A 21758-nucleotide genomic window follows, 5' to 3' on the forward strand; every position below is an offset into this window, starting at 1 on the left:
TTTTGATAACATACTGCATTCATCTTGCCATCAATTTTGACCAAATTTCCTGTGCCTTTGTAGCTCACACATCCCCAAAACATCAGCGATCCACCTCTGTGTTTAACAGTAGGAATGGTGTACCTTTCATCATAGGCTTTGTTGACTCCTCTTCAAAGGTAGCGTTTATGGTTATCGCCAAAAAGCTTAATTTTGGTCTCATTACTCCAAATTACTTTGTGCCAGAAGGTTTGAGGCTTGTCTCTGTGCTGTTTGGCATATTGTAAGCAGGATATTTTGTTTGCGTAGTAATGGCTTTTTTCTGGAGACTCGACTATGTAGCTCATCTTTCTTCAAGTGCCTCCTTATTGTGCATCTTGAAACAGCCACACCACATGTTTTCAGAAAGTCCTGTATTTTACCTGATGTTATTTGTGGGGTTTTTCTTTGCATCCCAAACAATTTTCCTGGCAGTTGTGGCTGAAATTTTAGTTGGTTTGGTTTTAACAGAACCCCTCATTTTCCACTTCTTGATTGGTGTTTTGACAACGTCGATGACGAAACGCCTAAGGCAGAGCCACGCACTTACGTCATACCCGGTAGTGACAGGGAGCTTGGAACGCAGCTGAGGTGCATGTCGAAGAGCCGCTCACGTTTACTGCTCCCTGGACACCACTATCTACCATATGCTGTAGTGTGTGTTTTTTGGCTGTCCCTTTGGTGGGTATTACTTGTTTTTAATTAGTTTAAAATAAAGCCTTTTTAAAAAACTACACTATGGGAGCCCTGTCTTTTCCTATGAGGATATGACCACAAGAAGCCGGTGCACCATCTCCTGGATATGATGCTGGAGGCTGTGCTGAATAGAGGATCCATGTGGATGTTCTGACTGGATACAGGAGGCCATCCACCCTTATTGTCATATGCCCATCACCCCTGTAAGGGTACCAGGAGCTGGTGAGTGGGGACCCTTGAGGGGGATCACAGAAGTCACCGGATTTTGATGAAGCACAAGAGTCACATTTTTGTATGAACATTTTGCCAGTTTGGAGCTTCACTTTTATTTTCATTTTTTACGTTTTATTTATTTTTTAATTGCCACTTATATAGTATATTTTTCACTTTACTGCTTTTTTTATTTATCATCATTGATTGTTTATATTGCTAAGGTGGACACTTATCACGTGGACTTACCATTTCTGTCAATCAAGGTTAATTTTTGGTGCTAGCAGGGGAATATTTGGGTGGTATTCCCATTTCCCCCTTTTGCTAATAGGATTACTGGATATATTTTTTTTATTATATCACGGGTAGCGGTATTGCACACTTTGCTACACCACAACAGTTTGATGTATTGCTGTTAATATATTTACCTATATATGGTTATTGTGTTTTATATACTTATTTTTGTCATTTTAGGTGGCTTTGAGCACGACACACTTAGGTGATAATTTTGTTCAGAATTAAGCAACCACACCCAAACTCATGTTAAATAGGAGTCAGTACACACCTGTCATTTAAAGAGCCTTTGATTAACCCCAAATAAAGTTCAGCTGTTCTAGTAGGTCTTTCATGACATTTTCTTAGTCGCATCCTACAGCAAAAGCCATGGTCCGCCGAGAGCTTCCAAAGCATTGGGGATCTTATTGTTAAAAGGTATCAGTCAGGAGAAGGGTACAAAAGAGTTTCCAAGGCATTCGATATACTGTGGTACACAGTGAAGACAGTCATCATTTTTTTTTAAACTTTATAATCTTTATTGAAAATTTAGTTTTTTCCATCAAACATAATAACATACATAGAATCACTATCCCCTCCCCCTCCCATCGCCTCCTTATATTTAAAAAAATATAAAAATACAGAGTAATAATTATGTGTCATATTCACAATACATTTCTCAATTGTTAATTCAATGTTGTGTCTATCCACCCCCTTTTTACATTCCATTCAATTCCTCCATACCTACCCTCCCTTCATCCCCTCTCAAACCATTCAATCCCCTTCCTTTCCATCCCCATCCTCACAATCCCAGTGCCCGCTCTCAGCCAACCACATCTTTCACCCTCAGACACCCTTTCCTGTCATTGCAATATGTCACCTCTGTCTTTATTGCGCTAATTCTTAGTCCCTTTTCCTTTACCATACATAAAATTTAGCTCTATCCTCTCTTCCAGCCTTTCTTATCTTTCTCCCTCTGTACAGATGGTTCCTGGCTGGTAATATCTTCCATCTCATTCTAGGTGGGGTACCCCTTTGCCTCCCACCAGAGTTTCCAGATCTCTTCATATTTCTTTATACAACCTTGTCTGACATATACAGATTTTTCCTTCCAAATTGTCTCGATCATGTCTTGCTCCCACTCTGTGCAAGATGGAGGTAAGACCGATTGCCACCTTTGTGCTATCAGTTTCCTTGCCTGAAATAGGCACCTCAGGATTGCCATCTGGGTACATACAGGGTTTCCCTCCCCCTCTACAAGCCCCAACATTCATAGCCTAACATCCAGATTTGGGGGTCCTCCACATACCTGGCTTATAACTCCAACTACCCCCCTCCAATACCGAAATAACTTCAGACACCTCAAAAACATGTGAATTATATCACCTTCCATTTCCCTGCACATTGGACAGCTTGCGTCTAATCTGTGGCCAAACAGAAAGAGCCTTTAGGGGGTATAATAAACTCTATTTAAAAAAAAATTCTATTTTCCCATAAGGGAGTATACTCTGTAAATCCCCTGTATTCCAGCAACTTCTTCACTGTATCCCATACACTTATCATTAAACTTAATGTGGAGAGCCTAGAGGGAAAAGAGCCCACCTCAATGTCTTCCACCATTGATCAATGCAGAGTATTTTGTAGCAACATTTCCCTCCCTACATGTCCCTCTTCCAACCCACACCCTCCCATACGTTGTAGTTGTGCCGCGAGGAAGTAACTCTGAGGGTGTGGAAGTGCAACCCCTGCTTCCTGTCATTCTAAATGAGGGGATTCTTGCCTAGGCCACCTTTCCAAATTAATTCTCTAAAGATAACAACATCTAACTTTTGGAACCACTTTATATATCCACACTGGAGAATAATGTAATGCATACAATAGCTGTGGCATCCATAGCATTTTGATCAAGTTACATCGTCCTGCTACTGATAATGGGAGGCGTTTCCATATTTAAATTTTTCCCCTAAATTTTTCCAAGAGTGGACCAATATTATTTGTGATATACTGTTTGGGATCTCTTGTGATATTAATTCCCAAATATTTCATTTTGTCTACTATTTGAATCTGAGCAACCTCCTCAGGCAAGGGACCTTCCAGGCAGTCTACTGGTAACAATGCAGATTTTTCCCAGTTTATGGTAAGCCCGGAGAATTGACCAAAATATGTAATTATTTCCATTGCCCTCAACAGGGAGGTCTGCGTATCCCCTAGAAACAATAAAAGGTCATCCGCATATAGTGCCACTTTTTCTTCCACTACTCCCCTGCTAAATCCTCTCATCTCTGGGGAGGACCTGAGAGCCACTGCCAGAGGTTCAATCGCGAGGGCGAAGGGCAGGGGGGACATAGGGCACCCCTGTCTCGTCCCCCCCAACAATCAAAATTTATCTGAGTATTCACTATCCACTCTCATTTTAGCTTCTGGGCACTTTATACAGCAATTTTATCCAATTAATAAAGCCTGGGCCAAATTGAAACTTAGCTAGGACCCTCCACAAATATCATCATTCAAGGCTGTCGAAGGCCTTGGCGGCACCCAAAGACAGAATAGCCCCCAATCCATCCCCCCCAGCCTGGATCTGTAAATTCAGATACATGCTTCTTATATTTATGCTAGTAGATCTTCCAGGAATAAATCATGACTGGTCGAGGTGGACAAGCTTCTAAATAACCCTGTTTAACTCAGCTGCCAAGACCTTCACCACGATTTTTATATCTGTGTTCAATAAGGAAATGGGTCTATATGAGGATGTATTAAGTGGGTCCTTGCCCTCCATATGTATCACAACTATGGTAGATTCCATCATAGATGTAGGAAGCGCCCCCTCCGTCATGGCCCAGTTTAAGACCCACAGCAGCTTGGGTAATAACAGCTTCCGTTATTGTCTGTAGGTTTCCACCGGAAGGTCATTGGGTCCTGGATATTTCTGACCTGCCATCTCCCTTGTGGCCCGCTGTAGTTCCTCTAGTGTTATAGGTGAATCCAACTCCTCCCTTTCAGTTTCAGAAAGGGCTGGGATTGTCAGACCCCTAAAGAAAACGTCCATTTCTTCCCCCATCTCCTCCTGCCAGGAGCTATACAGATACTCATAATATTCTTTAAACTTATCAACGAATTCCGGAGTATGTAAAGAAACCCTACCCATCCCTATACTAATCGCGGGGACCATAGATGGTGGCGAGTTTGCCTTAACTAGGTGGGCCAGCATTCGCCCCACCCTTTCCCCTTCTCCAAAGATATTCTGCCTCTGAAAAAGTTGTTTATTCTCTGCTTTCCTGACCATTAGTGTCCTATAAGTCTGTTGTTCCTCTGACCAGGCCCTGAGAGTACCAGCTACCCTTTCCCAGTCCTTGGTCCATTTTTTTATTTTTGACACTTGCTGTATCATTATACCACGAAGGAAGGCCTTCAAAGTGTCCCATATTACCCCCACAGGGGCAGTTCCTCTATTCAAATCTATGAACTCTCTTAATGTTATTAACGCCTCATCTGGGTTGCCCATTAATTCTATCCAGAACGGGTTTATTTTCCACTCCCCAGGGTGATAATTCTCCCTTACCTCTATTGACATTCATCAGGGAATGATCCGAGAGACCTCTTGGCATGTAACTTATGTTTTTTATCACCTGTAGTTCTTCCTCGTTCCCCAATACCAGATCAATTCTGGAAAGAGTGGAGAGGGTCCTGGAAAAACCTGAGTACTGCCGGGCTTCCGGATTTCGAACTCTCCATATATCCATTAATTCGGCCTCTTCCAAAAACAGGTACAGTCGGTCATCAACCTTTAACACCCGTCTGCTTTCCCTGAGGGAACCTACCCACCTTCCAGTCCATGACCATGTTAAAGCCTCCCATAACAATAACCGGCACTCCCGGTTTGTCCAGAACAAACTCCACCAATTTGTACACAACTAAAGTATTAAAAGGAGGAGGGATATATAAATTGGCCAGCAAATAGGTTCTATTCTCTATTGTACATCAGTCTTGATGTGCCTACAGGTGAAAATCACCCCAGATCTAATCAGAATACTCACCCCCTCAGAATAGGAGGTGTGGACTGAATGATAATGGGTTCGAAAATCCCCCCAGCCCAGCTGTGGGATAGAGACATTGGTAAGATGCGTCTCCTGAAGGCAGAGTATTCCCACCCCATACATTTTGGCTACAGAAAGAACTGCAGTTCTATTTTGCGGGGTCTCCCAACCCACGGACATTCAAAGAGCATATAATTAACTTTTTTGCCTGCATAAGATTAACCATTTAACCATTTAGTGTTCAGCAAGTGCATATAATTCAGAATACCCAATCCTAATTGTGTGATTTCCATATACTTTGTGTAATCTTTCTATAGTAACTAATACCCATTTTTCTCATCATATTTCTTCTGTGATAATCTTGTGACACGCTAGTTTCCTATTTAAAGTGCATTTGTTCTTCATGCGTCCCCCCATACACCTTTCATACCTTTCACACCTTCCATACCTCATTCCCACTCCACTCACCACCCCTTTGGGTCCTCTCTGGGGGCTTCCAAAGTGACCTTCCCATATACTCAAAATGACAAATATTATTTTCTTTGTGTATAACCCCCCTCCCCTTCCCCCCTCCCAGAAAAAGCTCATACAAATAATAAAAAAAAAGGAATAATAAAAAAAAGAAAAAAATTCTCTCAAATCCCTTTGAAAAAGGGGGCCGCATACACTTTACGGAGTTGGGGTGGGGGGGTTGCACTTAGGTTGGGGGAAGTAATGTGCCAAATAAGTGATCAGCTGTGCCCTTAAATCGCCCATGGAGGTTTTATACTTCTAGCTTTGAAACGTTATTTTCCGGTTCCTCTATAATTTTCTCTTAAGGGATGCCAACCACTCCGCCACCCCCTCTGGGGAATCAAAAAACGGAGTCTCCCCCAAGGCAGTCACCTGCAGTTTCACTGGATGTAACAGGGCATAGGATACTTTCAGTTGTAGTTTACGTTTAATTTCCAGAAACTTAGCTGTCCATTTTTGCAGTTCCAGTGAAAAATCTGGGTGAATGGATACCCTTGTCCCTTCAGAGAAAATGTTACCCATTTCCCTGGCCTTCTGTAATATGGTTATTCTGTCCTTATAGAAGAGCATTTTTACCAGGAGGGATCTTGGGCGACCCCCTGGTGAAGGAGGTCTAGAGGGCATCCTATGAGCTCTCTCCATTGTAAAAAAAGGGTGAAAAAGTGTCCTTTTCAAATAGCTCCTGAAACCATTTTTCAAGAAATACCACTTTATTGTGAGTGGGTACTGGAACTGGCATTGTCCTGTTGAGCTGGGTATTCCCCTTTCTTCCTCATCATAACTATTTTGTAATAGCCCAGCACCAACTGCCCACCTTAGGGCAGGGTGATGCTTACTCCAGGGAGAAAAGGAGAGAAAGGGGAGACAGGAAAATGAAGCCAGAAAAGTAGTGCCACAAAAAGTCCAAAGGTGCTCACTCCAGGGATAATAGGAGGGAAGAGGAAGCTGCAAAGAACTGGATATCTCAGATACAAGGTATAAACTGATAAATGTCCACCGGGTGTCACTAGATACAAAGCATAGTCTCTTCTAATAGCTGTGTTACAAATGCTGGACTCACTTGGTTTCAGCGTTGAGATTTCTCCCCTTCGCGGTCGGCATCCCAGCTATGAAGTCTCACCCCCTGCTCAGCATCAGACCATACACATACACACACACACACACACACACACACACACACACACACATAGATTTCAAAAGGACTGCAGCAGAGGACACTGCAGACACACCGGTGGCTTTCCCCTCTCTCCAGTCCTCTGATCCTTCCACAGAGAGCTAAGCTCCCCTGACGGAACAGCGGGTCGGCACAGCACAGCGAAGCAGCAGAACGGCTACATCCACAACAAGCCGTCCCCATGCTGCTGCATTGGCTCCAGCTTGCAGGTTTTCTTCCGGAGCTGCAGCGGAGCTAGATCATTCTTCATATGTCTGGGCTTTGAGGTAAAGTGGCAAGACGGAAGCCTTTTCTTATGAAGAAAAACATCTAAGACAAGCTAAATTTTGCAAAAAACACATCTGAAGTCTCCCAAAAGCATGTGGGAAAATGTGGTCTGATGAAACCAAGGTTGAACTTTTTGGCCATAATTTCAAAAGATATGTTTGGCACAAAAACAACACTGCACATCACCAAAAGAAGACCATACCCACAGTGAAGCATGGCAGTAGCAGCATAAAGGTAGAGGGAATTATGAACAGTTCCAAATACCAGTCAATATTGGCACAAAATCTTCAGGCTTCTGCTAGTAAGCTGAACATGAAGAGGAACTTCATATTTCAGCATGACAACGACCCAAAGCATACATCCAAATCAACAAAGGAATGGGTTCACCAGAAGAAGATTAAAGTTTTGGAATGGCCCAGCCAGAGCCCAGACCTGAATCCGATTGAAAATCTGTGGGGTGATCTGAAGAGGGCTGTGCACAGGAGATGCCCTCACAATCTGACAGATTTGGAGTGTTTTTGCAAAGAAGAGTGGTCAAATATTGCCAGGGCAAGATGTGCTATGCTGGTAGACTCATACCCAAAAAGAATGAGTGCTGTAATAAAATCCAAAGGCGCTTTAACAAAGTATTAGTTTAAAGGTGTGCACGCTTATGCAATTATATTAGTTTAGTTTTTTATTTTTACTTCCCTACATCTAAAAGATTTCAGTTTGTTGTTCAACTGAGTTGTACAGTTTTATAGGTCACGTTAAAGGTGAAAAAAGTTCTGAAATTATTTATATTTGTCTCATTTTTTTACATCAAATAAACCTGACATTTTAACAGGGATGTGTAGACTTTACCTGCCTCTGGGTACATGGAATCTGCCAGGTCAAGGAGACCTTCAGGCTTCTGTGGACATAAAGAATGCCTCCTTGCATTCCCCCATCAATGCTACCCGCGCTTACCTGTGGGTACACATTACCAGTTTGTTGCCCTTCTCTTTGGTCTGTCCACTGCACCTTCAGTCTTCATCAGGGTGCTAGCCCCTGTTCTTGCTCAGCTTTGCTCTCAGGGCATCTCCATAGTGGAATATTTGGATGACGTCCTTCCCTCCTGCTTGCTCTGGGAGCAGTCCTGCATGCTCGCTCCCGAGCCACCTCTGAGTCTGAGACACACAGAGCATGGCTCGGCTCTGCCCCCTGCTCCCTCCTCAGTGGCTGTGATTGACAGCAGCGGGAGCAATTGGTTGTGTCTCAGCAAGTGAGGATTGAGCGACCTGGGAGAGCGGCTGCTCTTATGCACATCGCTGGATCAAGACCAGGTAAGTATAAGAGGGGCTGAAGGAGCAGTTGCACACTGACTGTTTTTACCTTTATGCATATAATGCATTAAGGTGAAAAACCTTCAGCCTTCAGAACCATTTTAATCCATTGTAGTTTTACTTGTGAAAATAAAGTACATGTATGTCAACTGGTCATATCAAAGTGTAAGTTATGGCAGGGTGAGACTCGGGAGCAATGTTGCAGAAAGGCGAGAGATCACTAACCTGATGATGTGGCAGTGGTTTGGATTGACTGATGACACCTGAGTTGATTGTTTGACTTTCTGTAACTTGTAGATCAGATAGTCTGGTATAGCCTGAAGGTTCTGCTTGATTGTGATAAACCAATTCTTTCATAAGTAGTCACAGTAGTCCCAAGAGGTGGTTTCTCTGAAGTAATGTCAATGTTGTCAGGAGCATCACAGGTAGGGTTGCCACCTTTTCTTCAAGCCAAACCCGAACACTTTAGCAGCCTTGGACACCTTTGGGTGGCCCAAGGAGAGTAGTAATGCAGTGCGCATATTGTGCTGCAGCGTACAGTGGGCGTGACCAAATGTCTCTTGCTGACATCATAACCCTGCCCCCCCCCCAGTGATGCCGAACCTGCCCCCAGACAGCCGCATGCAGCTCCCGGGCGACAACAGATTTGTGTGTGACTATCTTGGTTACTTAGGGAGTCACAGCCTAATCAGAATGATGTGTTTGGGTTTCAGTCTGCCTGAAACCCGAACACATGATTCAAAACCCGGACTGTCTGGGTGAATCCCGAACAGGTGGCAACCCTAATCACAGGTGGCTGAGAATCTGCTGCTCTAGCTGTAGACAAAGTCCTTAGTGCATTGCATTGGATCTTCTGTATTTTCAAGACTAGCATTGTCTAACTCACTTGCAGTAATAGCTTGCCCCATCACTCTTAACATTGCACCTACTTTATCTAAGTCAGATTTATTTTCCAGTGCTTTACTTTCTACCTCCATGTCTGCCTTCTTGTGGGCAGAATCCGCCTTCCTTTTTGCAAACACAGCTTATACTCTGGTAGCCTCTACCTCTATAGGAACTTTAATCAGTTGTTCACTAAGTGAAGAAACAGTGGGATGATTTTTAAAATCTTTTAGTGTGTCTGATAGCTGCTGTGCAATGAGATGTAGCCTCATGCAGTTCTGGTAACTTGTGATCTGCATGTGACTTGGCCTCCAAGATTATAATATATCTTTCTTTGCTAAGAGCAGGCAAGTTATTTTAACTCAGACTTCTCTGTATTAATACTGGATATAAGATAATAATATATTTTTCAAGCGATGCTATAGCCTTCATATCCTCTTGCTAGTTTTGCAAGTGTGCTAGTTGGTAGTTTTGTAGTATTAGGCATTTCATCAATAGCAGTTTTATGTATTGCACAATCCTATCTCGCATACAAGAAAAAATCTGACATTTCTGCTCTATATGATTCTTAAAGTATTACTAAACTCAGGACCCTGCATTCACTATATCTGGTCTCCCACAGTACACAGAACATGGAAATGCATAAATTTTAGTAAATATAAACTGATAAATACCTTTTCTCAGCAGCAGTATATAGCAGTCTTATGATGTCTATCAGTGTCCAGCCGAGCACTGGTTCTCTCTCTCTTGAGGCTGCATGACCGCTGACTTTCTGGGCAGTGCTGATCACATGCACCCTCCCCAAAATGAAAAACCCTCTAGCAATACACACCAAATTGAGCATGCACAGAGTGCTCCTGAGGATCAGGATATGGATTGGGGACTGTGGAAGAAGGGGACGTTGAGAGAAGACAGGATCAAACAGCCTTTTTATACAATGTGGAGGAACCTAAGAACACCTTAGGTTCCACAGTGAGTATAACAAGCATGCTTTACTGCAAATACAGACTGATTTTACTGTTGTGGGTTTACTAACATTTTAAATTTTAATTAACCACTTCAGCCCCGGAAGGATTTACCCCCTTCTTGACCAGAGCAATTTTTACAATTTGGCACTACGTCGCTTTAACTGCTAATTGCGCGGTCATGCAATGCTGTACCCAAACAAAATTTGTGTCCTTTTCTTCCTACAAATAGAGCTTTCTTTTGATGGTATTCGATCACCTGCTGTTTTTATTTTTTACGCTATAAACGGAAAAAGACCGAAAATTTTGAAAAAAAATTATATTTTCTACTTTTTGTTATAAAAAAAAATCCAATAAACTCAATTTTAGTCATACATTTAGGGCAAAATGTATTCGGCCACATGCCTTTGGTAAAAAAAAATGTCAATAAGCGTATATTTATTGGTTTGCGCAAAATTTATAGCGTCTACAAACTAGGGTACATTTTCTGGAATTCACACAGCTTTTAGTTTATGACTGCCTATGTAATTTCTTGAGGTGCTAAAATGGCAGGGCAGTAAAATGACCCCATTTTGGAAAGTAGACACCCCAAGGAAACATGAAAAGGCATGTTGAGCCCATTGAATATTAATTGTTTTTGTCCCAAGTGATTGAATAATAACAAAAAAAAAAAATGTACAAAAAGTTGTCACTAAATGATATATTGCTCACACAGGCCATGGCCATATGCGGAATTGCACCCCAAAATACATTTAGCTGCTTCTCCTGAGTTTGGGAATACCACATGTGTGGGACTTTTTCGGAGCCTAGCCGCGTACGGGGCCCGAAAACCAAGCACCGCCTTCAGGATTCCTAAGGGCGTAAATTTTTGATTTCACTCCTCACTACCCATCACAGTTTTGAAGGCCATAAAATGCCAAGATGGCAGAAACCCCCCCAAATGACCCCATTTTGGAAAGTAGACACCCCAAGCTATTTGCTGAGAGGCATGTTGAGTCCATAGAATATTTTATATTTTGACACAAGTTGCGGGAAAATTACAAACTTTTTTTTTTTGCACAAAGTTGTCACTAAATGATATATTGCTCAAACATGCCAAGGGCATATGCGGAATTACACCCCAAAATACATTCTGCTGCTTCTCCTGAGTACGGGGATACCACATTTGTGGGACTTTTTGGGAGCCTAGCTGCATACGGGGCCCCGAAAACCAATCACAGCCTTGAGGATTTCTAAGGGCGTAAATTTTTGATTCACTCCTCACTACCTATCACAGTTTCGAAGGCCATAAAATGCCAAGATAGTACAAACCCCCCCAAAATAACCCCAATTTTGGAAAGTGGACACCCCATGCTATTTGCTGAGAGGCATGGTGAGTATTTTGCAGCTCTCATTTATTTTTGAAAATGAAGAAAGACTTTTTTTTTTTCTTTTTTCAATTTTCAAAACTTTGTGACAAAAAGTGAGGTCTGCAAAAAAAATACTCACTATACCTCTCAGCAAATAGCTTGGGGTGTCTACTTTCCAAAATAGGGTCATTTGGGGGGGTTTTGTGCCACCTGGGCATTCCATGGCCTCCGAAACTGTGATAGGCAGTGAAGAGTGAAATCAAAAATTTACTCCCTTAGAAAGCCTGAAGGCGGTGCTTGGTTTTTGGGGTCCCGTACGCGGCTAGGCTCCCAAAAAGCCTCACACATGTGGTATCCCCGTACTCAGAAGCAACAGAATGTATTTTGGGGTGTAATTTCACATATTCCCATGGCATGTTTGAGCAATATATCATTTAGTGACAACTTTGTGCAAAAAAAAAAAAAAAAAAAGTTTATTTTTCCCGCAACTTGTGTCACAATATAAAATATTCCATGGACTCGACATGCCTCTCAGCAAATAGCTTGAGGTGTCTACTTTCCAAAATGGGGTCATTTGGGGGGGGTTTGAACTATCGTGGCATTTTATGCACAACATTTAGAAGCTTATGTCACACATCACCCACTCTTCTAACCACTTGAAGATAAAGCCCTTTCTGACACTTTTGGTTTATATGAAAAAATTATTTTTTTTTGCAAGAAAATTACTTTGAACCCCCAAACATTATATATATTTTTAAAGCAAATGCCCTACAGATTAAAATGGTGGGTGTTTTTTTTTTTCACACAGTATTTGCGCAGCGATTTTTCAAACACATTTTTTTTGGAAAAAACACACGTTTTTAAATTTGAATGCACTAAAACACACTATATTGCCCAAATGTTTGATGTAATAAAAAAGATGATCTTAGGCTGAGTACATGGATACCAAACATGACATGCTTTAAAATTGCGCACAAACGTGCAGTGGCGACAAACTAAACACATTTTTAAAAGCCTTTACAGGTTACCACTTTAGATTTACAGAGGAGGTCTACTGCTAAAATTACTGCCCTCGATCTGACCTTCATGGTGATACCTCACATGCATGGTGCAATTGCTGTTTACATTTGACGCCAGACCGACGCTTGCGTTCGCCTTTGCTTTTTTATCTTATTTTTAAACTGTTCCTTTCATTTTTTTTTAATCATTTTTATTGTTATCTCAGGGAATGTAAATATCCCCTATGATAGCAATAGGTAGTGACAGGTACTCTTTTTTGAAAAAATTGGGGTCTATTAGACCCTAGATCTCTCCTCTGCCCTCAAAGCATCTGACCACACCAAGATCGGTGTGATAAAATGCTTTCCCAATTTCCCAATGGCGCTGTTTACATTCGGTGAAATCTAAGTCATGAAACGCTCGTAGCTTCCGGTTTCTTAGGCCATAGAGATGTTTGGAGCCATTCTGGTCTCTGATCAGCTCTATGGTCAGCTGGCTGAATCACCGGCTGCATTCTCAGGTTCCCTGTTGGGACAGGAGAGCCAGAGAAAAACATGGAAGACGGTGGGGGGGGGGCATTCCCTCCCACTGCTTGTAAAAGCAGTCTAGAGGCTAATTAGCCACTAGGATTGCTTTTACATGAAAGCCGACCGCTGGCTGAAAAGAATGATACCAAGATGATACCTAAACCTGCAGGCATCATTCTGGTATAACCACTCAAAGTCCAGCAACATACCAGTACGTTGCTGGTCCTTGTTGGGCATATATTGTAAACTTTTTTTTCATGCAGCCTGTGAGCTGAACGAAAAAAAGATATTGATCGGTGGGTATGCCCACCATTAGAATACCTCCCTTCATCCACCCACTTCTAATGATGGGCATACATGCACCGTTTATATATGCCGAAGCATGGGGGCATCCTCCCGCAAAAGGTAGGAGCAAATCGCTCCTCCACCCACTACTGCCCCCACGCTTCGGCATATATGCTGAAGTATGTAACTGTGGTGGTGAAATCACCTCCGACAGCGCTGGAGTCACGGCTTTATGTATCGTGGGAGCAAACGCTGTTGCTGTCAAGATAAATAAATCCGCTCTGCAGCTGAATGGTGTACCTGCTAAGCAAATGATGGTTAACAATAAAACAAAGTAACATTACAGTATAACTGTAATGGCGCGTACACACGGTCGGACTTTTCACCTGCAAAAGTCCGACGGACGCCGCCGGACCAAGTCCGGCGGACAATCCGACCGTGTGTGGTCTCCATCGGACTTCCGACGGACCGTTTCGGGCGGAAATCCGACGTACTTTAGATTTGAAGCCTGCTTCAAATCTTTACGTCGTACCTCCGCCGGACTCAGTTCCTGACGGAAAGCCCGTTCGTCTGTATGCTAGTCCGAAGGACCAGATACGACGGAGGAGCAGGTTACTGCATCTCGCGCTCGCTGCAATAGGAAAAACTAATTTTCCCATTGCGGCGAGCGCGGGGGGCATCCCAGGCCCTTAGGTCTGGTATGGAACTTTAAGGAGAACCCCCTACGCCGAAAAACCGGCGTGGGGGTCCCCCCAAAATCCATACCAGACCCCGATCCGAGCACGCAGCCCGGCCGGTCAGGAAAGGGGGTGGGGACGAACGAGCGCCCCCCCCTCCTGAACCGTACCAGGCCGCATGCCCTCAACATGGGGGGGTGCTTTGGGGGAGGGGGCGCCTTGCGGTGCCCCCCCACCACAAAGCACCTTGTCCCCATGTTGATGAGGACAAGGGCCTCTTCCCGACAACCCTGGCCGTTGGTTGTCAGGGTCTGCGGGCGGGGGGCTTATCGGAATCCGGGAGCCCCCTATAATAAGAGGGCCCCCAGATCCCGGCCCCCCCACCCTATGTGAATGAGTATGGGATACATGGTACCCCTACCCATTCACCTAGGTAAAAAGTGTCAATAATAAAACACAACACAGGTTTTTAAAATAATTTATTAAACAGCTCCGGGGGGGGGGGGTCTTCTTCCGTCTTCGGGGGTCCCTCTGGTTCATCTTCTCCCGGCGTCCGGTTGGTTCTTCTCCGCTCTCCGGCCTCTTCTCCCGGTGTCCCAGGTCTTCGGCCGGCCCCTCCGCTGTCTTCAGGTAGCTCTATTGCCAGCGGAGGTCCGGACTTCTTGGCTTCTTGGCTTCTTGGCTTCTTGTGTTCTCTTCTCTTCTCTTCTCTTCCCCCAGATGTTGACACGACGCTCTCTCCGGCTGGACTGGTCTCTGAGGGCTGCGTTGTGACTTATATAGGCGGAGACCCCGCCCCCATATGATGTCACAGTCCCTGGGCATGCTGGGACTGTGACGTTTTAGGGGGCATGGTCGACCACGCCCCCTAAAACGTCACAGTCCCAGCATGCCCAGGGACTGTGACATCATATGGGGGCGGGGTCTCCGCCTATATAAGTCACAACGCAGCCCTCAGAGACCAGACCAGCCGGAGAGAGCGTCGTGTCAACATCTGGGGGAAGAGAAGAGAAGAGAACACAAGAAGCCAAGAAGCCCAGAAGTCCGGACCTCCACTGGCAATAGAGCTACCTGAAGACACCGGAGGGGCCGGCCGAAGACCTGGGACACCGGGAGAAGAGGCCGGAGAGAGGAGAAGAACCAACCGGACGCCGGGAGAAGATGAACCAGAGGGACCCCCGAAGACGGAAGAAGACCCCCCCCCGGAGCTGTTTAATAAATTATTTTAAAAACCTGTGTTGTGTTTTATTATTGACACTTTTTACCTAGGTGAATGGGTAGGGGTACCATGTACCCCATACTCATTCACATAGGGTGGGGGGGCCGGGATCTGGGGGCCCTCTTATTATAGGGGGCTCCCGGATTCCGATAAGCCCCCCGCCCGCAGACCCCGACAACCAACGGCCAGGGTTGTCGGGAAGAGGCCCTTGTCCTCATCAACATGGGGACAAGGTGCTTTGTGGTGGGGGGGCACCGCAAGGCGCCCCCTCCCCCAAAGCACCCCCCCCATGTTGAGGGCATGCGGCCTGGTACGGTTCAGGAGGGGGGGGCGCTCGTTCGTCCCCACCCCCTTTCCTGACCGGCCGGGCTGCGTGCTCGGATCGGGGTCTGGTATGGATTTTGGGGGGACCCCCACGCCGGTTTTTCGGCGTAGGGGGTTCCCCTTAAAGTTCCATACCAGACCTAAGGGCCTGCGACGGGGCTCGCAAGGTTTCAATCTCGCCAAAAAAAGCGGCGAGATTGAATTCCTTTTCTAGTCCCGTCGTACCCAAGTCACGTTCAAAATGAACGGACTTGTCCGTGTGTGGGAAAGTCCGTTCATTCTGAAAGTCCGGCGGAAGTCCGTCGGGAAGACCGGATTCCGGAAAGTCCGGCCGTGTGTAGGCAAGTCCGGCCGTTCAGAAAGTCCGGCGGTAGTCCGCCGGAAGTCTGGCGGCAAGTACGTCGGACCTAGCTTTCTAGAAAGTCCGACCGTGTGTATGCGGCATAAGACTTACCATACCTGCAAAGCAAATACAAAAAAAAATAGTAAAAAATAAAACATTTAACGCAACCTGTGCCTAAAATATATATATGCCAAAGCATGGGGGCATCCTCCCGCAAAAGGTAGGAGCAAATCGCTCCTCCACCCACTACTGCCCCCACGCTTCGGCATATATGCTGAAGTATGTAACTGTGGTGGTGAAATCACCTCCGACAGCGCTGGAGTCACGGCTTTATGTATCATGGGAGCAAACGCTGTTGCTGTCAAGATAAATAAATCCGCTCTGCAGCTGAATGGCGTACCTGAAAACAAAAAAAATGGTTAACAATAAAACACAGTAAACAGTAAAGTATAAAAAAATTGCATACCTATAAAGCAAACATGATAAAAACATAATAACAATAAAACATTGCAGAATAGAATACAGTAAAAAAGAGCAGAACAATAGAGAGAGAATAGAGAGAGAACAATAAAATGACAACTATTTTTTTTTTTTTTTTATATTATATATTTTTTGTGTTTTTTTTTTTTTTTACACTTTTTTTTGTAACTTTAACTTTTGTAACTGGTACCAGGTTTGGGTCTCTCAAAATGCGATGGCATCTTGGGAGACCCTGTGAAAGTGTGTCCTAGTCTGTGCAGTGCTATACCCTACGCTAATACTCAACTAGTGTATGGTAGCGTTCAAAACATTCACCAATGCAAAGACCAGGATAGTCAGGACGGGAGGGACAATAATACCGGGTGTCACGCCTATATCCGCGCTTGCTGCAGACACAACATCTTTTTTGGGGGGCTCGTTGGGTACGGGTACTCGGGAGGACATAAAGAAAATGCGTCTCATGCAGCCGGCTTACTGCATTTGGTTGGGAAAGGTGAGGTGGAGCACCGTCTGGAAACAGAAGGGCTCTGACGATCTCTTCCTGGAATTTAAGGAAGGATCCAGTCCGTCCTGAAGCTCTGTATAGCACATAAGCGTTCAGCAAAGCCAATTGAAGTAAATAAACAGACACTTTTTTGTACCAGCGTCTAGCCTTACGGGCAACTAGGTACGGCGCCAACAACTGGTCGTTGAGGTCCACCCCTCCAATGTTAAGGTTATATTCGTGGACACAGAGGGGTTTCTCCACAACACCAGTCGCCGTTGTGTCTGCATGAAGGGAGGTAAGAACGAAAACATTCTTATTATGCCTCCACTTCATAGCGAGCAAATTATTACACTGCAAGCAGGCTCTCTCCCCCAGCCTAAGACAGGAATCTACAAGCCGCTGGGGAAAGCCCTGGCGATTAGGTCGCACGGTGCCACATGCTCCAATCTGATGATCAAAAAGGTGACTAAAAAGTGGCATGCTCGTGTAATAATTGTCCCTGTACAAGTGGTACCCCTTTCCGAATAAGGGTGACACCAAGTCCCACACAATCTTGCCAGCGCTTCCTATGTAGTCAGGGCAGTTTGTCGGCTCTACGTGACTATCTTTGCCCTCGTATACCATAAAACTACATGTATAGCCTGTGGCCCTGTCACAGAGCTTATACATCTTGACCCCGTATCTGGCACACTTGCTGGGAAGGTACTGTTTGAATGACAAGCGGCCAGAAAACTTAATCAGGGACTCATCAACGCAGACAACTTGATGGGGAGTAAATAAGTCTGCAAAACGTTGGTTGAAGTGGTTTATGAGTGGCCGAATTTTGTAGAGCCGATCGTATTCAGGGTCTCCACAAGGACGACAGAGTTCATTGTTGTTGAAGTGCATGAACCGCAAAATCTGCTCGTATCGGGCCCTGGCAATGGAAGCAGAGAACACGGGCATATGGTGAATTGGGTCAGTGGACCAATATGACCGCAACTCACTCTTTTTGGTTATGCCCATGAGGAGGGAAAGGCCCAGAAAGATCTTAAATTCGGAAACCGTAATAGGTTTCCAATCTCTGGCAAGAGAGGACTGGGGAATAGTGGCGATGTGTTGACCAGCGTACAAATTGCTTTGGTCCACAATAGATCTATATAGATCTTCGGTGAAAAACAGCGAATAAAAATCCAGTGACGTAAAATCAACTGTTTCCACCTGAATGCCGGGTTGGCCAGTGAATGGGGGAAGTACGGGTGCTGCAGAAGTGGTGGGTTCCCAATTCGGATTGGCGAATGCAGCAGGAAGGGCACTATGGGCAAGACGGGCCTGTGTTCGTCTTCTTGGTGGCAGCGGGACACTACTTGTGCTTGCCACCTCGCCAGCTTGAACTGCACTTATAGAACTCGCCACGTCACCAAGTGTTACTGCAGTGCTGGATATACGACCAGGGTGTACTAGGCCGCTGGTGCTTGCCAGTTCACCAGAAGGAATAGCGGCGCTAGTACTTCTCTGCTCCATACGAGGGACCTGCGGTTTTTGCACATCAAGGACAGAAGAAGAAATTCGGGGTCTGGTACGCCTGACCTTGGCAGGGACCACAATTCCGTCGTCAGAGCTATCTGTCATGGAGCCGCTGTCATCTACAGGATCGTATTCTGAGCTTTAATCTGACAGATAAGTGACTTCCTCTTCATTATCTGTCATGCTCAAAAACGTGTAGGCCTCTTCACTAGTGTACCTTCGATTTGCCATTTTGGGCTCTAAATTTAGTGGTACACTAGTGAGACTCACAGGCAAAAAAGCTCCTGACTGTTAGCAACTGTATCAAAACGCTACCAACAAAAACTGTTAGCGATCTCAGGGATCAGGCCTGACTCTGCGAACGCTGCAGTTATGTGTGTTTAGTCTTTTGTAAGTGACAGTGATCGATCGATACTGCACTTGGGTTGGCTGGGCAGGGCTGGGCCGAGGGGCAAAACGCAGGTGCTAGCAGGTATCTGGGCTGATCTCGCTAACACTGCGTTTTTGGAAACCCTAAACTGCTGGGGACGCTAGTATAGATCTGATCGGATCAGATATTGATCCGTACAGATACTATACCACTAAGGGAGGTGTATGGTGCGTGCGTGGGTGTTGGCGGTACTGGCGCTAACCTGACGCTGCCTGGGGCGACGTAGACCTTATCTGACCCTAAAACTTAACTTATATCACTGCCGGGCGATCAGGGGGTTAAACCTTTATAAGGTAATAAACGGCAGGTGCCCTGAAACTATAATAAACAAACTAACTAACCAGCGTCACCCATAACAGTTATACGGTGATCACTGGTGAAAGGGTTAACTAGGAGGCAATCAGGGGGTTAAAACCTTTATTAGACAGTATATGGGGGTCCCTGTCGCTATAAAACACTGACGGCGAACCTATATACTTACCTCCCTAACTACTGTCACCTGTGTCACTAATACAGCGATCAGAAAAACGATCACTTAGTGACACTGGCAACTGGGGGTGATCAAGGGGTTAAAATTTTATTAGGGGGGGTTAGGGGGTACCCTAGACCTAAAGGGGTCTAACACTAACTGCCCTACCACCATTAACTGTCACAAACTGACACCAATGCAAAAAAAAAAACAAAAAAACTGCTGTTGGTGTCACTGTGACGGGGGGTACAGGGGGGTGATCGGGGGGTTAAAAGTGTGCCTAGTGTGTTCTACTGTAAGTGTGGTGTTGGTGCAACTCACATTGATGTCTTCTCTCCTCGGCGCCGGAAAAGACCGGCTCGAGGAGAGATGACATCACTTCCTCTGCCGCTGTTTACATTACAGCAGCAGAGGAAGATTTTCATTCGTGGGGAGCGATCGCGAGGGGGTGGCCACGAATGAGTGGCCTCCCCCTCAGCCTGTATCGCTCCCCTAACGAAGCCGACCACCTAGGGCACCGGGGGGGGGGAGGGGGGCGCGGTGCACCCCCCGCCCACGGGAGGCAGATCACGTACCAGGTACGTGATTTTGCCTGCCCGTGCCATTCTGCCGCAGTATATCTGCATTAGGTGGTCGGCAAGTGGTTAAGGTTCAAGGAAAGCTTAGCGGTTCACGGTTTTATACCTTAATGCATTTCATACATTTAGGTAAAAAAAAACCTTCTGGGTGCAGTCCCACCAGCCCCCCCTATATACTTACCAGAGACCCATCTCTTACCAGCGATGTGCATGAGGGCAGTGGCTCTCTCCAGTCTTTCTGTTCTCATTGGCCCACACAACAGCTGGAGATATTGTGTCCATTCCATTCATTGGTGCAAAAGAATTGAAACACAGAACGTGGTTCGGGAGCCCCCATAGCAAGAGGCTTGTTATTGGGGCCCTCAGCTGGGGAGAGGAGCCAGGAATGCTAGTGGGGGACCCAAAAAGAAGAGGATCGGGGCTGCTATGTGCAAAGCCATTGCACAGAGACGATAACTTTAACATGTTTGTTTTTGTTTCTTTTAATTCCTTGCTTGAGATTAATTTTACCTCTGCGCAGGCCTGCAACAAGAGGGGTACAGCCCATACACTTGTAAGGGGCCCGATCGTCTCGACGGGCCCGGTTGCCTGGCGGGGATGGGAGAAGGTAGGAGCGGGTGCAGAAGAGCTCCGTGGATGCTTCTGTATGAGTGTGAGTCAGCAGCTGCTGCTGCTCTGTGTCATTGAGCTTACATCTGCCTCTTCGCTGCCATCTCTGGCAACTTCCTGCTTGTGCACTCCTCGTGTGTGCTGCCTGTAATGTATTCTGGGACTTCAGCTCCTATCTGTGTCTCAGCCACATGTGGAAACAAGCTGGGGCTAGGAAGACCACCTTACAAGGGCTGTTGTACAAGTAAAGGGGGGTGGTGGCTGTGTACATGTGTGCACATGTGTATGTACATTGTGTGTATACATGTTTGTGTGTGTGAGTCATATATACACATGTGGGGGGGGGGCTGCGAGCATACAGGTGTGCGAGGGAGGCTGTAAGCGTACAGGTGTGAGGGAGGCTGAGAGCGTGCAGGTATGTGAGGGAGACTGAGAGCGTACAGTTATGTGAGGGAGGCTGAGAGCGTACAGGTATGTGAGGGAGGCTGAGAGCGTACAGGTTTGTAAGGGGGCTGAGAGTGTACAGGTGTGTGAGGGGGCCTGAGAGCATACAGGTGTGTGAGGGGGCCTGAGAGCGTACAGGTGTGTGAGGGAGGCTGCGAGCGTACAGGTGTGTGAGGGAGGCTGCAAATGTACAGGTGTGAGGGGGGCTGAGAGCGTACAGGTGTGTGAGGGAGGCTGAGAGCATACAGGTGTGTGAGGGAGGCTGCAGGCGTACAGGTGTGTAAGGGAGGCTGCAGGCGTACAGGTGTGAGGGGGGCTGAGAGCATACAGGTGTGTGAGGGAGGCTGCAAACGTACAGGTGTGAGGGGGGCTGAGAACGTACAGGTGTGTGAGGGAGGCTGCGAGAGTACAGGTGTGAGCGGGGGGCTGAGAGTGTACGTGTGTGAGGGAGGCTGCGAGCGTACAGGTGTGAGGGGGCTGCGAGCATACGTGTGTGAGGGAGGCTGCGAGCATACGAGTGTGGGGGGTGGCGAGTGTACGGGTGTGGGGGGTCCGTGAGCATACTGGTGGGATGGGGGCCGAGAGCATACAGATGTGAGGGGGCTGTGGCACTATAGGACTTGGTGGGATGGCTAGTGGGCGGATTCCGTGGGACAGCCAGTGGGCGGGCCCTAGGAAATGTTGGTGGTCAGGCCC

General features: G+C 46.0%; 1 long non-coding RNA gene across 1 annotated transcript in view; it reads right to left on the reverse strand.

Moving 5' to 3' along the window:
- The window catches only part of LOC141144845 (uncharacterized), a 39995-nt gene extending 29846 nt beyond the window's left edge, over positions 1-10149 (reverse strand). Inside the window, exon 1 of the long non-coding RNA XR_012244474.1 lies at positions 10046-10149. This is a non-coding gene — a long non-coding RNA (uncharacterized lncRNA). The remainder of the gene's footprint in view (positions 1-10045) is intronic.
- Between the last annotated feature and the right edge of the window lie 11609 nt (positions 10150-21758).

Source organism: Aquarana catesbeiana, linkage group LG05, assembly GCF_042186555.1.
Source record: "Aquarana catesbeiana isolate 2022-GZ linkage group LG05, ASM4218655v1, whole genome shotgun sequence".
In the NCBI taxonomy this organism is placed as follows: Eukaryota; Metazoa; Chordata; class Amphibia; order Anura; family Ranidae; genus Aquarana; species Aquarana catesbeiana.